At 34.6% G+C, this 10,318-nt stretch overlaps 1 protein-coding gene and 1 pseudogene across 2 annotated transcripts in view; both read left to right on the forward strand.

The window, feature by feature from the left end:
• LOC118765869 (protocadherin-19-like) overlaps positions 1–10,318 on the forward strand; it is a 103,328-nt gene that overhangs the window by 16,905 nt on the left and 76,105 nt on the right. The gene's annotated exons all lie outside the window — the stretch shown is intronic.
• On the forward strand, positions 7,226–7,344 carry LOC115219576 (annotated as a pseudogene).

Below are 10,318 nucleotides of genomic sequence, written 5' to 3' on the forward strand. Positions count from 1 at the left end.
ATAAACCAAGAAGATGGAACAGAATTTAATTACAAATGACAACAATTGTTTCTGCGAAGTGGTAGCAGATGTTAGTTGCTGAGTTTTTCATTCATACTGTTACATAAATTATTTTGCAAATAATTACATTAATAAATATGGTTCACCAACAGCTGTGTACCGGAACGTCCTCAGATGAGTTGCTTCTGAAATACTTCTGAGGTTTTCAAACAATATAAGATTTGTCTTGGCGTAAGTTTATTTTACACATTTCAAGTAATGGATCCCAAAGTGCTCCAGTTTCCATAGTTCCACCGGTGTATTGGCAATTTCAATAGGACTTCACACAATATTTTGAATTCTTGTTTGCTAAAGTCATCTGTATATATAGTTAACCCTTTGCCTATGTTGTGTGTCACATGTGGCACACAGGATGTATTTCTCTGGCATCCATGCATCATATATGATACGCATTCCCATTTTTTTTCAACCCACAGAATAATTTGAAATTCGTGAAAGAAAAACTTTATATCACTCAGAACAGATGAAGCAAAGCCTAACTAGAATCCTGAAAACAAGCATGGACGATTAGATCAAGCTTATGAAAATGCTTTGAACAAGAAAAGGGTTAAGGTTTCTGTCTCACTGTTAATTATAGACTGGTCTATGATGCTTGGTGCCTGTCTAAGTCGGTTCTGAAAAGCGTTCCTTCTGTTTTTAAATTTTATTCTTTAGGATTACTTGTGTTGAGTTTTCTCTATGATTTTTCTTTTCCCTGTTATTTTCCTATGCGAGAGACACCTGCTGCTTTCCTGAAGCACATTGCATAATATTTAATTCATCCTGTGATAAACTTCAAGTTCTTGTTTACGGGGTTGTTTTGCACTTTAAAATGTTACTCTGTTGGGTTTCGTGAGTTTCTTATTTTCAACGTAGCTTCATATATTTTCCTCAGTTCTTTTTCTAATTATCTCCTTATTTCCCCATCGGATACGGTTGCTTTTCCTTCCTACTTTTTTGGAACATTTCTACTGCTTTTCATGTGCATTTATGACGGTATTATAAACGGAATTTGGTATTTTTATCACGATCCCCAAATTTATGATGCTTCGGAGCGATTTTTATATTAACCATATCTAACGACCGCAACGTGGTAAGTTTTCTCCTGCTATAACTTATTCTAATTTTACTTTGATTTCTTATATACTCTCAAGTACAGTCTTTTTTTTTATTTCCGTAAAGGCAAGAAGGCTTTGTGAGGCTCACAAAGTGATATGTGAAGTTTATGGTGCTGATTGCTTAAAAGAACTACCTGCCAGAAATGGTTTTAAAAATTCCGTTCAGGAGATTTTCCACTCAAAGATGACCAACATTCTAGTCGACCTACTGAAATTGATGATAACCGAATCAAAGCCATAATTGAATCTGATTGTCATATAACAGTGCGAGAGATTGCAGAGAGTTTAAATGTATCACACACAACAATTAAAAACCACTTAAACTGTCTTGGACTTGTTAAGTAGCTCGATATTTGGGTTCCACATAAATTGAAAGAGATTCACGTAACACAACGAATCATTATTTGCAGTATGCATCTTAAACGCAATGAAACCGACCTTTTTTAATTTTACGAATCATCACTGGTGAGGGAAAATGTATTGTCTACAATAACATCAATCAAAAACGATCATGGTCCAAGCGTAATGAACCAGCACAAACCACCTCGAAAGCTGAATTGCATAAAAAATGGTCATGCTGTCAATTTGGTGGGATTACAAAAGTGTTGTATATTTTGAGCTACTTAGAAGAAACCAAACGATCAATTTAGATGTTTACTGTCAACAACTAATGAAACTAGACGAAACAACCAAAGAGAAACGTCCAGAATTGGCAAATCGTAAAGGAATCATGTTCACCATGACAACGCTAGACCACACACGTCTTTGCTAACTCGTGAAAAATTATTGGAGCTTGGTTGGGAAGTGATGTCGGATCCACCATATAGCCCTGACCTTACAACATCAGCTTAGCATTTATTTCGAAGTTAGCAAAATGCTTTGAATGGTGAAACCTCCAATAGCGATGATGACCTGAAATTGCACATGCTTCAGTTTTTGGCTAAGGACCAGAAGTTCTATGAGCGCAGAATCATGAAGTTGCCATAGAGATGGCAAAAGGTAATCGAACAAAATGGAAAATATATAGCTGATTGAATTTCATTCTTTGTATGAAAAAAAATGACTTTCATCTCACACTAAAAAACCGAAATTACATTCTTGATCTGACTATATTTATATATATGTATATATTGAAATACACATACATACATGTATATACACACATATATATAAGTGCATATATCAATATATGTATACATATATGTATATATGTATATATGTATAAATATGTATATACTCACACATATATGTATATATATATATATATATATATATATATATATATATATATATATATATATAATATATATATATATATATATATATATATATACATATATATATACATATATGTATATCCATCTATCTCTATATATACATATACAAGTATATCTATATATGTATTATATATATATGTATATGTGTATGTATATATATATAAATATATATATATATATACATCTATCTATCTATCTAACTGTACATACACACAAACATGTTTATCGGTTTTATTCTGGTTATATTTGTCCTATGGCCACTGCTTGACAACTGGTGTTGCTTTGTTTACGTCCTTATAACTTACCGGTTCTGGTAAATGAACCGATAAAATGAGTACCAGACTTTTAAAAATACTTAACTACTAGGAGTGGAGTCGATTTGTTCGACTAAAATTGTTTTCAAGGCTGTGCCCCCCCCCTTATTTGACTGTATGGAAAGGGAATCTCTTTGTGATTTGCGTTAATGGTACCCGTGTCTGTGGAGTGTTCAGCTACTTGCACATTAATATCACGAGTGGGCTGTTTCGTTGATCAACTGGAACCCTCATCGCCGTAACCGACGGAGTGCCATAGGCACTTGGACTCAGGAGTCATCCAATAAACTGGTGATGGTGCGCTATTCTGTTGAGCGTTTTAGATATATCCATCATTTTGTTTCCATGTTTTGATGCTGAATACTAACATCGTCAAGGAAGACCCAATGTGCCTAGACAAGGAAGTTCGATGTTTCTAGATGAAAGAGGATTCGATGTTCCTGAATGCAGATTACCTCAGCACATTGCTCTTCTGCCCATCTAATGATATCCACTTTAGACAACAAACTCAGAGTTTCAACGGTAAACGTTTAACCCTTTAGCGTTTAAATCAGACATGTCTTGCCCCAATATTCTACCTGTTTTATGTTCAAACCAGCCAGACCTTGCCCCTCACATCTACCGTACAGTGTCGCTATAAAAATAACCAATCTCCACCATTAAAATCTTGAAGCTATGAGATAATGCCTGATTAATTCAAAACAATGTAAATAAATATGTATTACATTTGACAGAATAATCTAAATGCTAAGGAGTTAATGTTAAAATGTCATTTTACATTTTAACAGCTTCTAGCAAGTCGTTTCAGTTTAGTCAAGTTGTATAAAGAGGAAAAAGTCTCTTGTATACTTACCCGCTTCGATCGTTTGAGAATTGCCGTTTAGATTCTATTTGTTACTTCAAAATGACAGATGGTGGCAAAACCTGGAAGTCCCCACAATGTTCAACTACTTAGAATGTTTAATTCATTCCAGTGGAGTTAATAGAAATTGGTTATCATTTCCTATGGATTAGTGAGAAGATACCAGTTTATCACTCACCGTTTCCACCACAAGAGTCCTGCTTCGAGCTCCTTGAATTTTTAATCACTGAGGTTTACTCTTTAATCATGAGTAAACTCTCTCTCTCTCTCTCTCTCTCTCTCTCTCACACACACACACACACACACGCACACACACACACCTAAGAGAATGTCACTCCGATATAAAACCAGATTTGCTGGGAGTAGCATTGAACATCTTGGGATATTTTGCTTACGCTTAAGATTTTGGCGCTCACACATTCCTGAGCCTGCGACCCGTATTGACACTGATTATCTTGTTCTGGCCAAGCTGCAGCTCGTGTCGGTAGAGTAAAGAGAGTCTGTGAGGTATTGGGCAAGCCTCACTGGATCTAAAATTTTAGGTTGCGTAGTCACCGGCGAGGCGACTTACCAATGCCCGGTCGAATAGGAGGGCGCCGCGGCGAACGGGGAAGCCGGAGGTGGGGAGAGAACTCGGGTGAAACCGACCGCCGGTACGTTAGCCTCATGCACAAATATTGCAGGCATTTTGCATGGGTTGTGATCAGTGCTGGTCTTCCTCGATCACTAGTGGACAGCCATAGGCATGTATGTGGATGTGTGGATGTCTGATGGGTTATTTACCAAGCGGTTCGATAAGCCTTCAAATAAAATCAAAATTTTCTGTCAAAACAAATTTTGTAATTCATTTCCTGATCAATAAATGTTTTGTTATTGTTGTTATTGTTGTAGACATGAAATTCTTGGAAAAGAAAAACAAAAAAATAAAATAACACACACACACACATCTGCATATGTGTCTTCGTACATACCTGTTTACATATATACATACACCTATCTAGATAACTGCAAACCTGCTTACTTACATACGCACATACGTACAAAAATGTACATATATATATATATGTATGTATGTAGGTATGTATTTATGTATGTATATACATACATATATTTCTGCCTGAATATGTGTACCATATTCAGGCAGAAATACACTAAACACGCAAATTAAAAATAATTACACGTATGTTTGTATGTATGTATATATGTATAATATATATTATATATATATATATATGTGTGTGTGTGTGTGTGTGTGTGTGTGTGTGTGTGTGTGTGTGTGGTGTGTGTGTGTGTGTGTGTATGTGGTGTGTGGGTGTGGTGGTGGTGTGTGTGTGTATGTATGTGTGTATATATATATATATATATATATAGTATGTATGTATGTATGTATGTACGGATGTATATATATATATTATATATATATATATATATATATATATATATATATATATATGCGTACACACACACATACATATCCTAGGCTAGACGGAATTTTTGATTGACTTCGATTATTTCAAAAAGAATCCATACTATCGAATATCACAGTTGATAACTCTACATAACATTATTAAATTTAGGAGCAGTTCTCGACTTATTTCTCACCCAAAATGCCATCAATAAGCTTTCTCCACATCAATTATTGCAAAATTCAAACGAATGTAATTGGCATTGAATATTTGCTGCTCATTATCGAAGTTGTTGGAGAACAGGATGAAAAAAAAACAAACAAACAAACTTGTACTTGTGTTTATAAAGGTAATCAATTATTCAGTTCTTCAGCACATGGAAGGAAAATTACGTGTGTTATATATACATATATATATATATATATATATATATATATATATATATATATATATATATATATATATATATATATATGTATTAACATATACATGTACGTACATAGATATGTGTATATACTGTACATATATATATGCGTGTGTGTGTGTGTGTGTGTACGTATATATATATATATATATATATATATATCTATATATATATATATATATATATATATAGATAAATAGATAGATAGATAGATAGATAGATAGATAGATAGATAGATAGATAGATAGATAGATAGATAGATAGATAGATATATTAATATATATATATATATATATATATATAAATGTTATATTCATATATATATGTATACATGAATATCTATATATGTATGTAAGTCTGCGTCTCTCTCTCTCTCTATATATATATATATATATATATATATATATATATATATATAAAATATTATTCGAGACAAAACCACTATTTTCCTTGTTTGTTTTGCAAAATAGGGTTTTGTCTCGAATAATATTTTATAATATTTTACTATAAAATCGATTTAATCCTAAATCTGATTTTTTCCCTGTAAATTTGGATTTATTCCCTAATATTTATTATTATATATATATATATATATATATTATCTGTATGATGTGGAAAATATTCCATCAGCACTGACAAATGATGCTGGTATCACCTTCAAAATACATCCAAGACTTGGACCCCGTGCCATCCGTCCACAACAAAAATCTAAATCGCATCTCATAACAACAATACGGCACAATTATTTCACCTCAATTGGACCCGCTCTCTTCAACATTACACCAGGACACGTCAAAACAGAAACTGACCACACAAAATTCAAGAAGTCTTTGGACAAATTCCTTCAAACAGTCCCGAACAAATCACACACACCTGGATATGTCTCCACAAACAATAACTCTCTGCTCGAATGGGCCTTGGTGCTCAAATCCTGAATTGAAAGACTTCGCCAGGTGGTGCTGTTAAGTTAGACATGGCCTGGGCCAATACTGGCCAAAACCTTTCAAAGTTATTCTAAGTTATATATATATAATATATATATATATATATATATATATATATATTATATATATATATATATATATATATATATATGTATATATACACATATACATATATATACATACATACAGTTAGACATACATACATTCACATAGTTTTACACACACACACACACACACACACACACACCACACACACACACACACACAGAGTTTGTGTATTTATATTCCAAGGCCCTTAACCAGATAACTAGAAGCCATGTTTTGAAAGTGATATCGCTGTATACCCGGATCGTCATTTTGCCAATAACACACACACACTGGCTGTATTCCACTTTTTAATGTTAATTATTTAACTAATTAACAATAAACCTTGTAACTCCTGTATGCATGGTGAGCTTTTATGTGAAGAATGACCCCACTAATATACAATCACACATCTACGCATACGTTCAAGCACACGCATACAAACACCTACACATACACACACATACGCACGTATACATACATACGGTACTTGTACACGGTTGAGTGGTTAAGAAGCTCGCTTTGTAGTCACAGTGCTTCGAGTCTAGTCCTACTGCACGCTACCTTCAGCAAATGCCTTCTACTATAGCCTTGGGCTGAACAATTGTGAGTGAGTTTAGTCGACCGAAACTGCGAGGAAGATCTTCGTGAGTGAGTGTGAGTGTGTGCGTGTGCGTGCGTGTGTGCGTGCGTGTATATATATATATATATATATATATATATATATATATATATATATATACTCGAAGCTGTGTGATTGTGAAGCAATATCACTTACAAAACACCGGTTCTCGTCCGATCACCGAAGTTAAGCAACGTCGAGCCTAGTTAGTACTTAGATGGGTGACCGCTTGGGAAACCTAGGTACTGTAAACGTCTTTCTATCCTGGCGCAGGATATATATATATATATATATATATATATATATATATATATATATATATATATATACAGGGTGCAGGAGTGGCTGTATGGTAAGTAGCTTGCTTGCCGACCACATGAATCAGGGTTCATTCCCACTGTGTGGCACCTTGGGCAAGTGTCTTCTACTATAGCCTCGGGCCGACCAAGAAAGAAGCCCGTCGTATACATACATATATATGTATGTATGTGTGTGTTATGTTTGTGTGTCTGTATTTGTCCCCCCCAACATCGCTTGACAACCGATGGTGGTGTGTTTACGTCCCCGTAACTTAGCGGTTCGTCAAAAGAGTCAGATAGAATAAGTACTAGGTAATACAAAGAATAAGTCCTGGGGTCGATTTCCTCGACTAAAGGCGGTGCTCCAGCATGGCCACAGTCAAATGACTGAAACAAGTAAAAGAGAAAGCGAAAGAGAGACATACATACATATATACATTCATACATTCATACATACATATATATTGCTGATAGTATTCACCGCTGCTCACAATGCGCTTCCTGGTATTGTTTGAATGATGGCCCTCGCTGGCTAGGCGCATACCAACGTTGCCTCTGAATTGACCGCCAGTCCTTTGCAGTGTTCCTCATTTACTGCTGAGTGGAGTGAACCAACGTATACTAAATCTTTTACTTAAGAAAACAACATATTGCCGCCCTGGAAATCGAAACCATGAACTTACGTGTTACACCTTAACCACTAGGTCACGTGCTTTCATAGATACCCCATAATTATATAAGTACATATGAATATTAACACACACACTCTCTCTCACACACACATACATACGTATATACATACATGATGTGTGTGTGTGTGTGTGTGTGAATACAATATATATATATATATATATATATATATATATATATATATATATATATATATATATATTGTATTCACATCTAATAGCTGATTATTCAAACATTCCGCTTAACTGAATCCCACGTCTGTAGACATATGTGTCTTGCAAAGCTGTATACAACAGATTTTATAGAGCTACAAACACATAATAAGTGAGACCAGTATTACAAATCGATAGCAATAATATAACACTGTGTACGTGGAAGAAGAGAGAGAGAGAGAGGGAGGTGGTGAATGAGTTGGGGGTGGCGGAAGTGGGCGGGTAGGGTGGATTTTTACGAGGAGGAGGAGGAGTAGAAGGAAGATGAAGGAGGAGAAAAAAACAAATAAAACTGAACGAGAATTAAGTACAAATTGTAATAAATGTGAAGATGGTGTGTGTGTCTGAGTGTGTGTGTGTGTGTGAGTGTGTGTGTGTGCCTGTGTTTGTAAGTGTGTATGTAAGCATACATATGTGTGAATGTGAAAGCGTATGTTATATACACACACATACATATATACTTGTAATTATGTGTGTGTGTGTGGGGGTGTCTACATGATATACTTGAATCTATAAAGGTTAATTTAATTCGTATAACCAACGTGTTTATTGAAGGAGAGTTCTCAATAACTAATTAGAGATTAGTCCGGGGCTACAACTAATAGTGACGTAAAATATGTAAGCAGTCATAGGTAAAGAAGGAATATGAAATAACTTGATATCAATAATAATAATTTTTTCTTATGTATATGTGCATGTGTGTGTGTGTGTATGTGTGTACTTATATATTAATAAGTGATTTGGTGTGTATAAACACAGCAATCCAAGTGTAAAGATACATATGGTTTAATATAACAATTATTTTAATGAAGGAAAAGATAAGTCAAATTAATACTCCGTGCGTTTCGGTGAATGGCCGCAATTTATTACAAGAATTCTACTATGTTATATAAGAAGCCTGAAGCCAGTCCACTTCGTCAGTCGTTTTGATTTTCATCTACGATTGACTTCTATTTCAAATGCTAGATCAGCTGTAAATAAAGTTCATAATACATAAGGTTAAAGAACTCTTGGATTGAAAAAGTGGTACGAAGCTATCTGCACGACTCGAATCACAAATCCAATTTCTGGTTAGAGTATACAATTACTCCAAAGTAGTTTCCCGATTTTCAAACATCTAGATTAGACCCTATAATCGTACAAACGCGAATGCAAGTTTGCTAACGCTTAGAATTTAAATATAAAGGATAGAAAAATCTGTTACGTTCGAAATGGAAACAAAGTTGCTTTCTCGTTTGTAATGTTAATGAGTCTAATTTTGATGGATAAAGTTCAAAGATTTCCTCAGGTGCAATGGTATCAAAGCTTTCTTAGTTAATGGGAGGGCATGGTTGGAGTTCCGACAGTAGGTTTTAGCCTATTCCTGATTCATTTTTTCTTTTAACCCTATAAATTATGCGTTATTTATAACTGGATTGGTATTCGAGAAACATCGTTTATAGAAGGCTATAAATGCTTCTATCTTTAGGTTTTATCATTTGGCTTTAGTTTTACTTCTGCGTTTTTTTCCCATGCGGATGTTATCTCTGGTTAATGTATTTTCTAGGCTATTCTAGCTTTACTACGATTACTAGAGCACGTTATTGCAAAATCTAATTAATAATTCCCATCACGACTCCAACAACGAAGGTATAAACTAAATATCCATGACGAGGTCATTATATACCGAAGCATGCTCCGAGTTGCCTCCCCTACTTAACGAACGAATCGAAATTATATTAAGTTGTAACATAGACAGAAGAAATGAGATTTCATGGGTGGAATTACAGAGATTAAATCTACCCACGTACCTAATTGATACGAGATGTTTTGTCACCACCGTTTTGGCTTCACGTATTTAGCGTCGTTAATTCAACGCTGACTCATTTGACATCAGACGTTTTAATAATTCTCCCGTTCTGTCTCTCCCCCACCCTGTCACTGTTTATGCATGTAAACATATTTCTCTTTATTCGTATGAGGACAAGGTAATTGATTATGTTCAATCGTGCTTAATTAATAAATTGCTTTGATACTGTCTGTCTGTC

Source organism: Octopus sinensis, linkage group LG14 (genome assembly GCF_006345805.1).
Source record: "Octopus sinensis linkage group LG14, ASM634580v1, whole genome shotgun sequence".
NCBI lineage: Eukaryota > Metazoa > Mollusca > Cephalopoda > Octopoda > Octopodidae > Octopus > Octopus sinensis.